This window comes from Macaca thibetana, chromosome Y (assembly GCF_024542745.1).
Source record: "Macaca thibetana thibetana isolate TM-01 chromosome Y, ASM2454274v1, whole genome shotgun sequence".
NCBI classification, from domain to species: domain Eukaryota; kingdom Metazoa; phylum Chordata; class Mammalia; order Primates; family Cercopithecidae; genus Macaca; species Macaca thibetana.
In genome coordinates, this window is record NC_065599.1 from 280,805 (window position 1) to 293,832 (window position 13,028).

Sequence of the window (13,028 nt, forward strand, 5' to 3'; positions counted from 1 at the left end):
AATTCTAGGAAGAAACAAGCAAAATAACCAGCTAATATCATAATGACAGGATCAAATTCACACATAAAAATACTAACCTTTAATGTAAATGGACTAAATGGTCCAATTAAAAGACACAGACTGGCAAATTGGATCAAGAGTCAAGACCCATCATTTTGCTGTATTCAGGAGACCTATCTCACATGCAGAGACACACATAGGCTCAAAAGAGAGGGATGGAGGAAGATCTACCAAGCAAATGGAAAACAAAAAAAAGGAAGGGGTTGCAATTCTAGTCTCTGATAAAAAGACCTTAAACCGGCAAAGATCTAAAGAGACAAAGAGGGTCATTACATAATGGTAAAGGAATCAATTCAACAGGAAGAGCTAACTATCATAAATATATGTGCACTCAATACAGGAGCACCCAGATTCATAAAGCAAATCCTTAGAGACTTACAAAGAGAATTAGACTCCCATACAATAGTAATGGGAGACTTTAACACCCCATTGTCAATATTAGACAGATCAAGACACAAAGTTAACAAGGATATCCAGGAATTGAACTCACCTCTGCACCAAGTGGACCTAATAGACATCTACAGAATTCTCCACCACAAATCAACAGAATATACATTCTTCTCAGCACCACATCACATTTTTTTCCAAAATTGACCACATAGTTGGAAGTAAAGCACTCCTCAGCAAATATAAAAGAACAGAAATTATAGCAAACTGTCTCTCAGACCACAGCGCAATCAAACAAGAATGCAGGGCTAAGAAACTCAATCAAAACCACTCAGCTACATGGAAACGGAATAACCTGCTCCTAAATGACTACTGGGTACATAACAAAATGAAGGCAGAAATAAAGATGTTCTTTGAAACCAATGAGAACAAAGATACCACATACCAGAATCTCTGGGACACATTTAAAGCAATGTGTAGAGGGAAATTTATAGCACTGAATGCCCACAAGCAAAAGCAGAAAAGATCTAAAATTGACACCTAACATCACAATTAAAAGAACTAGAGAAGCAAGAGCAAACACATTCAAAAGCTAGCAGAAGGCAAGAGATAACTAAGATTAGAGCAGAGCTGAAGGAGATAGAGTCACAAAAAACCCTTCAAACAATCAATGAATCCAGGACCTGGTTTTTTGAAAAGATCAATAAAATTGATAGACCACTAGCAAGACTAATAAAGAAGAAACGAGAGAAGAATCAAATAGATGCAATAAAAAATGATAAAGGGGATATCACCACCGACCCCAAAGAAATACAAACTACCATCAGAGAATACTATAAACACCTTTATGCAAATAAACTAGAAAACCTAGAAGAAATGGATAAATTCCTGGACACATACACTCTCCCAAGACTAAACCAGGAAGAAGTTGAATCCCTGAATAGACCAAGAGTAGGCTCTGAAATTGAGGCAATAATTAAGAGCCTACAAACCAAAAAAGTCTGGGACCAGATGGATTCACCGCCAAATTCTATCAGAGGTACAAGGAGGAGCTGCTACCACTCCTTCTGAAACTATTCCAATCAACAGAAAAAAAGGTATCCTCCCTAACTCAATTTATGAGGCCAAAATCATCCTGATACCAAAGCCTGACAGAGGCACAGCAAAAAAAGAGAATTTTAGACGAATATCCCTGATGAACATCAATGTAAAAATCCTCAATAAAATACTGGCAAACTGAATCCAGCAGCCCATAAAAATGTTTATCCACCATGACCAAGAGGGTTTCATCCCTGGGATGCAAGGCTAGTTCAACATATGCAAATCAATAAACAAAATTCAGCATATAAACAGAACCAAACAAAAAACCACATGATTATCTCTATAGATGGAGAAAAGGCCTTTGACAAAATTCAACAGTGCTTCATGCTACAAACTCTCAATAAATTCGGTATTGATGGAATGTATTTCAAAATAATAAGAGCATGAATAAGAAAGAGCATGAATAATAATAGGAATCCAACTTACAAGGATGTAAAGGACCTCTTCAAGGAGAACTACAAACCACTACTCAGTGAAATAAAAGAGGACACAAACAAATAGAAGAAGATACCATGCTCAAGGATAGGAAGAATCAATATCATGAAAATGGCCATACTGCCCAAGGTAATTTATAGATTCAATGCCATCCCCATTAAGCTACCAATGACTTTCTTCACAGAATTGGAAAAAACTGCTTTAAAGTTCATATGGAACCAAAAAAGACCCTGCCTTGGCAAGACAATCCTAAGCCAAAAGAACAAAGCTGGAGGCATCATGCTACCTGACTTCAAACTACACTACAAGGCTACAGTAACCAAAACAGCATAGTATTGGTACTAAACCAGAGATATAGATCAATGGGGACAGAACAGAGCCCTCAGAAATAATACCATACATCTATAGTCATCTGATCTTCAAAAAACCTGATAAAAGCAAGAAATGGGGAAAGACTTCCATATGTAATAAATGCAGCTGGGAAAATTGGCTAGCTGTAAGTAGAAGGCTGAAACTGGATCCTTTCCTTACTCCTTATAAGAAAATTAATTCAAGATGGACTAGAAACTTAAATGTAAGACCTAAAACCATAAAAACCCTAGAAGAAAACCTAGGTAATAACATTCAGGACATAGGCATGGGCAAGGACTTCATGTCTAAAACACCAAAAGCCAAAATTGACAAATGGGATCTGATTAAACTAAAGAGCTTCTGCACAGCAAAACAATCTACTAGCAGAGTGAACAGGCAACCTGCAGAATGGGAGAAAATTTTTGCAATCTACTCATTTGACAAAGTGCTAGTATCCAGAACTTACAAAGAACTCAAACAAATTTACAAGAAAAAAACAACCCCGTCAAAAAGTGGGCAAAGGATATGAACAGACATTTCTCAAAAGAAGACATTTATACAGCCAACAGACATATGAAAAAAATGCTCATCATCACTCACCATCAGAGAAATGCAAATCAAAACTCCAATGAGATACTACCTCACATCAGTTAGAATGGCAATCATTAAAAAGTCAGGAAACAACAGGTGCTGGAGAGGATGTGGAGAAATAGGAACACTTTTACACTGTTGGTGGGACTGTAAACTAGTTCAACCATCATGGAAAACAGTGTGGTGATTCCTCAAGGATCTAGAACTAGAAATACCATTTGACCCAGCCATCCCATTACTGGGTATATACCCAAAGGATTATACCTCATGCTGCTATAAAGACACATGCACACGTATATTTATTGCAGCACTATTCACAACAGCAAAGACTTGGAATCAACCCAAATGTGCATCAGTGACAGACTGCATTAAGAAAATATGACACATATACACCATGGAATGCTATGCAGCCATAAAAAAGGATGAGTTCGTGTCCTCTGTAGGGACACGGATTCAGCTGGAAACCATCATTCTCAGCAAACTATCGCAAGAACGGAAAACCAGACACCGCATGTTCTCACTCATAGGTGGTAATTGAAGATCACTTGGACACAGGAAGGGGAGCATCACACATTGGGGCCTATTGTGGGGTGGGGGAAAGTGGGAGGGATAGCATTAGGAGACATACCTAATGTAAATGACGAGTTAATGGGTACAACACACCAACATGGCACATGTATACATATGTAACAGACCTGCACATTGTGCACATGTACCCTAGAACTTAAAGTATAATAAAAAAAATAGAAATAAATAATATTCTTCTATTTGCTTCACAACAAAAATAAATAGTGATCAAGAACATCACAATTGTGAGGAAATAAATAAACATCCAAGAGTCTAAATAAACTCCAAGTAAGTTAACTCAAAGAAACACACTGAAACTTACTTGATAATTCAATATTTTTAAACTAAGACAAAGAGAACCTTGAAAGCAGCAGCAGAAGTGACTAGTCATGTACAGAGGACTGTCAAAAATAAGCAGTGGATTTCTTACCTAAAAATTCAGAGGCCAGAAACAGTGGACTAACATATTCCAAGTGATGTGATTAAAAAAAAAACACTGAAACAGAAATTGTATGTCCAAAGTGTCCATCAAAAGTGAGAGAAATTATGACATTCGCAGATCAATGCTGATGTCTTTTACCACTGGACTACGGTTTAAAAAAAGCTTTATGGGGTACTTCAAGGTAAAATGAATGAACACTAAACAGCAGTATGAATAAATAAATATTAAGGTAAAGATAAATATATGAGCTATATGTGTGTGTATATATATGTGTATATATATATAAACAATGTGCACTTTCACAAGTGATTCTCCACATAATTTAAAACACACATACATTTATATGTGTGTATACATATATATATAATCACTAACTTGTGTTTTTGACATCCAGTGCATAAAGGTATAATTTTGAGAACCCGTAAAGTAAAATAATGGGGGCCAGGCTATACAGAAGTAAGGGTTTTATATGTTATTGAAGGTAAATTAGAGTAACTCTTACAATGTTATAACTTTAGAACATTTGATGTAATTGTCAGAGCAACCATAAAGGAAAGAGTAACAGGCAGGTAGAAAGCTTTCTGCACTACACCAGAGTAGGATTGGTGAATTCAGCTTATCTTACCTGAGAAACCAGTTATGTTGGCACCATGAGACCAAGCCCAAGTTGTCCCATCAGGGAGTAACTGTGGAGAGCCTAAGATATATAACATAGCTGTTCCTTAACACAACTTTTACTACACCACTGGCCATGAAGTGGAAGAGGTTCATCCATACTTGCACCTGGTGAAGCATTGGAGGCAGAAAAATGTAATTATGTGAAGACCCAACTGAAATAAAGTTGGCACAGCAACTGTCCCAAATCTGTCTCTTTCTTCATGGACTCCCAGGAGTCTGAGGTTGAAACTATTGTTTACACAAGACAAGACAAAAACGGGAAGACAGAGCATTTGGTTCAGGGGAAAGGTTATGACAAAGAGTGACACTTGGGAACCAGAGCAGCACCTCATGAACTGTGAAAAATGTATTTATGTCTTTAACAGATGACAGACTGGAAAGCAGAAAACAAGGGCACAGATCAAAACCAGCAGAACTTTTTCAAACAATGCCAAGAAAAGAAGTTTCAGATCTACTAACACCAACTTTTCTAAGAACTCTTCTAAAATGCTATTGACTGGAAACCACCACAAGTCCAAAAACAGCCAGTGGTTTGCTGCCAGGCAGAACGTTAGGAAAATGCAGCTTCACCTCTCTTTCACCCAAAGAATATGGAGAAAGTAAATTCAACTGTCAAGACACTTGTACCTCAGAGCCCCTTTAACAGCAAGAACAGTGAGTGACCTTCAGGAACCTGACAAATTAAACCCTACGGCACCAGATTAGCAGGACACAGGGGTATCCAAAGTGGCAGCAAACTGAACAACCAAAGTTCAGAAGCCTGTCAGAGCTTTATCAGGTCCCAGTGCAGGACCAATTAGAATAGAAAAAAGGCCACTGATACAGCCACTAATGTCTCAGATGTCTGTCTCAGATGTCTGCATCCATGGTCACAGCCTCAGCTAACAAGGAAGGTATATTGGTATTAATAGACCTATTAAAAGCCAAGGGAACAAAAAATATGCATACACCTATTCCAAAAGTGAGAGGTGGGCAAAGAAAGGCTATTGATAATAAAAGAGATCAGCCTTTTATGAAGAGGATGCATTTCACCAGAAGGCTAACAGAAAGTGCCAGCAGATATAGAGACGTTGTAGTGAGTAAAGAGGATATATTTACCTAGATATTGGTATCAACGAGATCCACAGGAGAAAACACACTGAATACAGAATTAATGAAAGAAATGGTGAATGCTCTCAATAGGGCTGCTGCAGATGACAGCAAGCTTGTGTTACTCAGTGCAGCTGGAAGTGTCTTTTGCTCTGGTCTTGATTTTGGGAACTACGTAAAGCATTTAACAAATGACAGAAATGGAACAAGCATTGAAATGTGGAACAATATTAATAATTTTGTCAATAATTTCAATAAATTTTAAAAGCCTGTTTCATTGGACTAGGTGCATCCATACTGCCTCTTTGTCACTTGATCTGGGATAATGAGAGCCTTGGTTTCAAACCCCTTATAAAACCTTTGGACAGAGTTCATATGGCCTTCTAGTGTTACGTTTTCCAAGATGAAGTGTGAAGCATCTGGAAATAAAATGTTGACTGCTGGGTGAAAGCTGACAGTACAGGAGGCATGTTCCATAAACCTGGTTTCATCAACCTGGTTTCTCAGGTGTTTTGGACTGCAACTTTCACCCAAGAGGTTATGATTCAAATTAATGAGCTTGCCTCATGTAATTCAGTTGTGCTAGCACAGGGGCCAGCTCCCTAAAGTTCTTTGACTGAATTTGATATACCATAAGCTGTTTCCTCTGCAGGAACTGGGGAATGCAGTGGAATCCAGAAGCTTAGAAATGCCAGAAACTACAGAGCCCCCAAAGAAGGTGTCACAACCCAGTCTTGGGAAAGGTTTAGGTCTGAGTACTTTTAGGGTCAAAGCTCTGCTCTCTTTTGTGTGTGTGTGTGGGGCCGGGGAAGTAAGCAACAATGTGGTAAGTAGGGGGGGTTGTGAGTTTCAAACCTGTTGTGTTACTAATTTTTCAGTTTTGCCATTCAGTCCTGAGTCCTTGTCCCATGTCCAGGAAAAATGATGTATGTGAATACCTAAAAAATAAGGTAAATATGTGCTTTATGACTGACAGTACAGTTTGCAGGAGATGTAAAGTAGGCAGCTCCTTTTTACAAGCAGGACATACTTTCACCTGCACAGCACTCAGTGAAGAGCAGAACTAGAGTGAAGAGTGCCAATTTGCAGGCAGATTGTGCTGACATCTCTGCAGCCCTCAGTAAGGAGGAGATGCAGAGTAGCAAGCTTTTATCTGCAGGAAGGTTATTGAGATATCTCTGCAGCCCTTAATGGAAAGGAGACCTATCCAACTGCAGGCATATAATTCCAGTAATTTTACCACTCTCAGTGGAGAAGAGACTCACAGTTGTTAGCTCCAATGTACAAGTTATTCATTATTTGTCTAACTCTGGGGTTCATATGGGCTTCAGTGAGCAGAAATAGTGTGCTGATTAGTCAATGAGTGGCCATTCGTGGTCCCAGAAAGAGACCTAACTTCTCAGCCTTGTCTCCAGAATATGCAGTCCGTCCCATAGGCTTCAGAAAATCCATGGCTTGAAGATGGAGTTTTAATGAGAATCTGCTTCTTTCTGCCTAGGTTGCTGTCTGTCTCCTGCTATGGTTCATGGTGCTAGGGCTGTTTTTGCAAAGAGAAACCTCCAGGCCCATACCAAGCTGCCCTCAGTTCCTACCCAACTCCATGAGCCTCCTATGCTCACTGGAGCCCAAAGACTAAACTGAGGTGGTAGATGGTGTCTGTTTCAGCACAAACTCAAGTGTACTCACACCTGGCTAGGTCATGACAGCACCTGGGCTCGGTCAAAAATTTTCTTCAACATTAGATGTGGCACTAGGAACTGGGAGAGGCCAGGCAATGGGAGCAGGCATTTCAGAGCCTTTGTAAGAAAGATGGCTTCCTGCGCCTCAGAAAGCACAGGGATGCCTGAGTCTGCAGCTGTGTGGCTAGGCAGCTGCAATTGTGCCTGAGCAGGTGGGGTTCCTGCTAATTCCACTTGAATGTGGCTGTGGTTTCTGCCTGTTCTTGTTTCCCACCAGCTTCACAGAGTGTGGAGTCCTGGCTACCCCTCCCTCACTGCACCTGGCATCTTTTCTGCAGCTCCTCTAAATAGGCTGCTGCTGTCAGTATCTGCAGCAACTCTTCCATTCCAAAATAATGCAGGGTGAAGTTGGGACTCTCTACACTCTAATTCTGCCTTGTCTTTTTATTGACAAGCCCCAACCTGAAGCTGTCAGTTATTAGCATATAAAAAGACAGCACTTTGGATATTCCAAAGAACTCAGGATTTCTATGCCAGAAAACAGAGACAAATACCAAATATATTTCACAATCCTACAGCTACTTAAAATAAATCACAGGACTAGAGTGTTCAACTGTTGAATTTTATCAAATGATCTAAGAATTAAAACAATTTATTCTCTTTTTCAAAGTCATTTATTTTAAATGAAGAAAGTGCAGGTTGAACATTGCTAAAACAAAAACATTAAATGTACTTCAATGTGCAACTTGAGTGATGACATGACACAAGTGGAAAACTCCACAGAATATTTCTTAACACAAGCTTTGTTTTATGTACAAAACACATTAAAATTACCTTCATGATGTAGGAGGGAAAAAACAGGAAACTAGGAAGGGTTTTTGGTAAAACTCTTAAGCACAGAAACAGCCTGAAACATTTAGCTGCAGGCACCTGTAGGAACTAGAAGAGGAGAAAAGCCAAAGGTATGTTCACAGATGCACTAAGAGGAAAACAAGGAAGAACATGAAAATGTCTTTGTCATTTTTGCCTAAAGCATATGCTCAGCTGCACAGATGGGGAACAAGGCCAAATGTAGAAATACCTTTGTCATTCGTATAATCAGCAGGCTTCAAAAAAAATAGACAATTCTGTCTTTGTGGGCATGATACATGGTATAATCCAGTGGGCTCTATTGGGACACTTCTATTTTATGCATGCTTTGAACTTTGAGCCAAGTGTTTCTGAATCTTCCCTTCAGTTTCTGCTTTTTCCTGACCCAATATCACAGACAAAGCTTTTACTTCATCCTCTGATTTGTCCCAGGTCAGGTCCTGAACCAAGCTGATTAGTGCTTTCCTCAAGATAGCCCACATGTAACTCAGATTATTTATCTCTTTCCAGTTCATAAAAACCTAAGACAACCTTATAGTTGGAAACTCTTATGGCTCCCCTCTTTAATGTGAACAGTTTTATTCTTTTTGATTATTAAACTTCTGTCCTAACTGAATTTTGTGTCCAGTTTCCTTAATTATCTAGGTCATGAAACATTACTTCAGCATGTGATTGGTCCCAGGCCTAGGTATCAGGCCAAGCTTTCACTTCAGCTGCTGCTTGGTCCAGGGCCAAGGGCAAAGGACGAGTTAAGTTGCATTTATGAATCATTACTTAACCTCCTGACGAATCCTAGGCCAAGGTTCAGGGCCAAGCTAAGTAATGCTTTCTCCAAGACCACTAAGCACATTTCTTTCCTTTTCTGTCTTTATCAGAAAAGGAAAAGCTACTACTGAAGCCCAGCCTCATAGTAGGCAAACCACTTACCCACACCTCCACTGTGAAGACCTTTTTACTTTCACTTATAAAACTTTTGCTTCAAGTTTTATAGCTCTTTGCATTCATGCTCCTTAATTTTCTTGGCCATAAGACAAAGAACTCTGCTTATAACTCACAATGAGAGATTGCTACATTGTGGTGAATTAAAGAGATGGCAACAAATGAACTGTAGGAACTGAGATCTGGGATGCATTAGTTTTACTGGACCATCTGGGAAACTGGCCGCACACTTTGATGAACACTCATGAAGGCAGTCCAATATGTAGTAGTCACCAACACAAGATGGAAAGGGTCAAGGTAGCTACATTTGGATTCCTTAGCCATTCTTCCTAAGGTACCCTGGCTTACCTCACTAAGAGGAGTTTACAGGTGAATGTCAATTATGTTGGATTTTATAGGGCGTTAGTTGGGTCACTAGTCCTTGTCTTTCTTTTGCTTCCTCTCTTTTTACTGTGGGTGTTCCTGAGTCCTGTCATAACAGACAGAGAAGGCTATGCCAAGGAAGTTTTCCAAGGTAGTATACAATTCCAGAGCCTGCCCTTGCAGTTTTCTTCTAATATTAGTAGGTGCCTGAGTAATAAACTTGCCTTTTAAGATCATCCATGTATTAATCGTTTCAGGAGATAGAAAGGTGTGTTTCCTGAATGTTCCTCTTTGCCTTTCCATAAAGGCTGAAAAATTTTTATCTTTGTGAGTCAGTATGGTCCTTTTGACTTCTTTTTATATTTCATGACTGGCTGTAGAAGACATGCAATTGTCCCTGAATCTCTCTTGTTGCCTGTAGGGCTGTTTGTTTCTCAGAAGCAGTTAGCGTTTGGCCGGTCCTAGGCCATGCTTTTACTTTAGCTCTTGAGTGGTCCAGGGCCAAGTTCCTGAGCCAAGCTGAATCACTTCTGACTCATTACTTTAGTTCCTAATTGGCCCCAGGTCAAAGTCCCTGGAAAAGTTGAGCAGCACTTTCTTCAAGAATAGTTAGAACATTCCCTTTCTTCCCAGCCCGTAAAAATATCAGACACTTCCTCATGGTGGGCAACTCGCTTTCCTCCACAAGAAGTTAACTTATTAAACATTTCCTACATTCTCAACATTTTCATTCGTGGCTTTTAATTTCTTGGCCTTGAGACAAAAAAGAATATATGTGACACCTCAGAATGACAAACTGATACACTGTGGTGCAAGGGGGACAGCCACCATGTTTTTGGTGAATGAACTGGAAAAAGTTTAATTAAAAAGATGAGGAGTGCACCTCCAAACTATTTACATTCATTTCTGAGGCTTGTTGTCCTCAGGGTTTTCTTTTTTAATTTCTCAAGAGCACACAAAACATTGGGCCAGTGTCAGTTAATATCGAACAAAACGACTGCCATCCTTACAAGGCTCAGGAGACAGTCATGCTGGGAACACTCTGGCAATCCCCCTTTACTCTCAGGTGTTGAAAACGTTTACCTCAGTTCCAATTCAGTTTTCTTTCACAGAGGACCTAGTTGTCATGTTGCGCTGAAAGAAAACCTAGAAAAACTGAAGGTTTCTGGTTAAGACTACACCATGGTGTTACCTTAAAACCTCAGGACTAACTGTTGTCACCAAAAATTCCAGACATTCCTGTTGCATTTTTTTTTTCTTTTTGTGACTACTATAATTCTATTTCCTCTTTGTATGCATTGTTGCAACAGGGAGATATAATTATGGGGAAATCTCAGCTGGTGTTTTAGAAATTAGAAATGTAATGCAAAGAGTGGCTATTTTGTGATTTCTGTTTGAACCAGAAAGAACTCAAATTGTACTCTAAAAAGTTTTATTTGGTGAGGGTCTTTTTGTCCCCCATTGACAGATATTCATAACACTGTATGGAAGGGTATACATTCAGAAGAAAGTTTTCCTTTTTGTTGGTTATTTCTCTGTAAAATTCTCTGTAAAAATAAAAACAGTGTCTTTATGAGACACATTAATCTTTTTTCTGCAGAGACACATACTGTGGGAACAACCTATAGAGTTTTAAACTTCTTTTCTAACTTTTGGTTATAAAAACCTTGGAGTCAGAGTTTTCATGTAACATTTTAGATCTTACAATGCCACCCAGTGTGATGAATTTTTTCTCCGTAGGAAGCCTGGTCAGTACTTTGCACAAAACCTCAATTTTTTCAACTCCTCTCTCTCCTATGTCTCTCTAACAGTAATAAGACTCCATACCCTATCTGTAAACAGAAAATCTCCACTTTCAATAGTTGGAAGAAAGTTGTCTTTCAGAGACATATTCTAGCTCAGTGCTTTTTTTTGTTTGTTTGTTCCTCTTGTGAGACAGAGTCTCATTCTGTTTCCTAGGCTGAAGTGCAGTGGCACAATCTCAGCTATTATAATCTCCACCTTCTGGTTCAAGTGATTCTCCTACCTCAGCCTCCTGAGTAGCTGGGATTACAGCTGCACACCACCATGTGCAGCTAATTTTTGTATTTTTAGTAGTGATGAGGTTTCACCATGTTGATCAGACTGATCTTGAAGTCTTGACCTCGTGATCCACCCACCTTGGCCTCCCAAAGTGCTGAGATTAAAGGCATGAGCCATTGTGCCTGGCCACTCAGGGCTATTTTAAAAAGACCATCCATTCAAGCCTTACATTTTTGGAAGCACATATTCTGCATCCAGCAGCAATGGCATTTAAACTAAGAGATGTTTAAATGTTTTAATGTTTCAAAGTGGATCAATCTCATTTTCTGGAATTTCAGTATTTTAGTAGGGCAACAGCAAGGGAAACCAGAAATAGTATTGAACTTCTCCTTGTATAAAAGGGCCTTGCTGAAATCCAACTACTCATAATCTTTCTTTGGTTACCAAGCTACCCTGGGAATCTTCTGGGTTGAGTAGGCTTAGGAGACCAACATGGAATTACCAGTGGTGCTACTAGAGTTCAAGCTTTCTTCTCATCGTAGGACCTTATACAAATAATAGGAAACAGGCAAGTCCTCTGATGACCCTGATTCATATACAGAGTCATTTCGAAATCTAACCCAAGTGTTCAATCTTACCTGTAAAGATACTACATTATTCCTAGAGCAAATCCTAAATGTTGCAGTAAAGCAGGCAGCTTTACAGAGAGCAGAATTTTTTATAGAGGAAATATATGTCTCTTACAGCCAGTCAAAAATCTAGAAGAAGGGAGGGTGAAGGGAAAAAAAAGTTAAACAAATAGCAAAATTTTTATTTCTAATAACAAGGGAAACAGTGTTTCTTGAAAACCCAATTCAAATCTTGGTGATCTTGTAGATGAGAGAAAAAAAATTCTAATTAGCATACTGGAAGGCTTATGAGGGAACGTGGCCAAACTTCTTAATTACTCTAAGATACTCATAACAGATTACAACCAGATGAAAATAATTTATCCTTTATTGAAAACCCAAGAGAAGTTTTTGTGAAAAACACTTTCTTATTTTTTTTTTTTTCAGTTGAGAGAGAGTTCATCTTAAAGAGACAAGTTTTTTACTCAGTCAGTCCCTGACATCAAAATGAAGTAGCACAAACATGTCATAAGTTTAGATAATATTGTAGTTTTAACAATATGCAAAAATGTTATAGTCATTTTTCATTAACGATAACACATGGAGTCTTCTATTTTACATTTAAGAAGATTAAGGACTTCGTATGCAAGAAAGAGGTTGGAGCAAAAGTTTAAATAAGTGGCAAAAAAACCCACTTAGCCAGCAGAGATAGGTGCCTGAATAAGTTGTACACTGGGGTTTAAGGTTTGTATGAACTAGAAAATAAAAAAGTATATGCTTTGTTGGCAAAGTTTGCACACTTGGAGAATGTGCGACTTAGCTTTGCCCAGGCCCAGGACTTGTAAG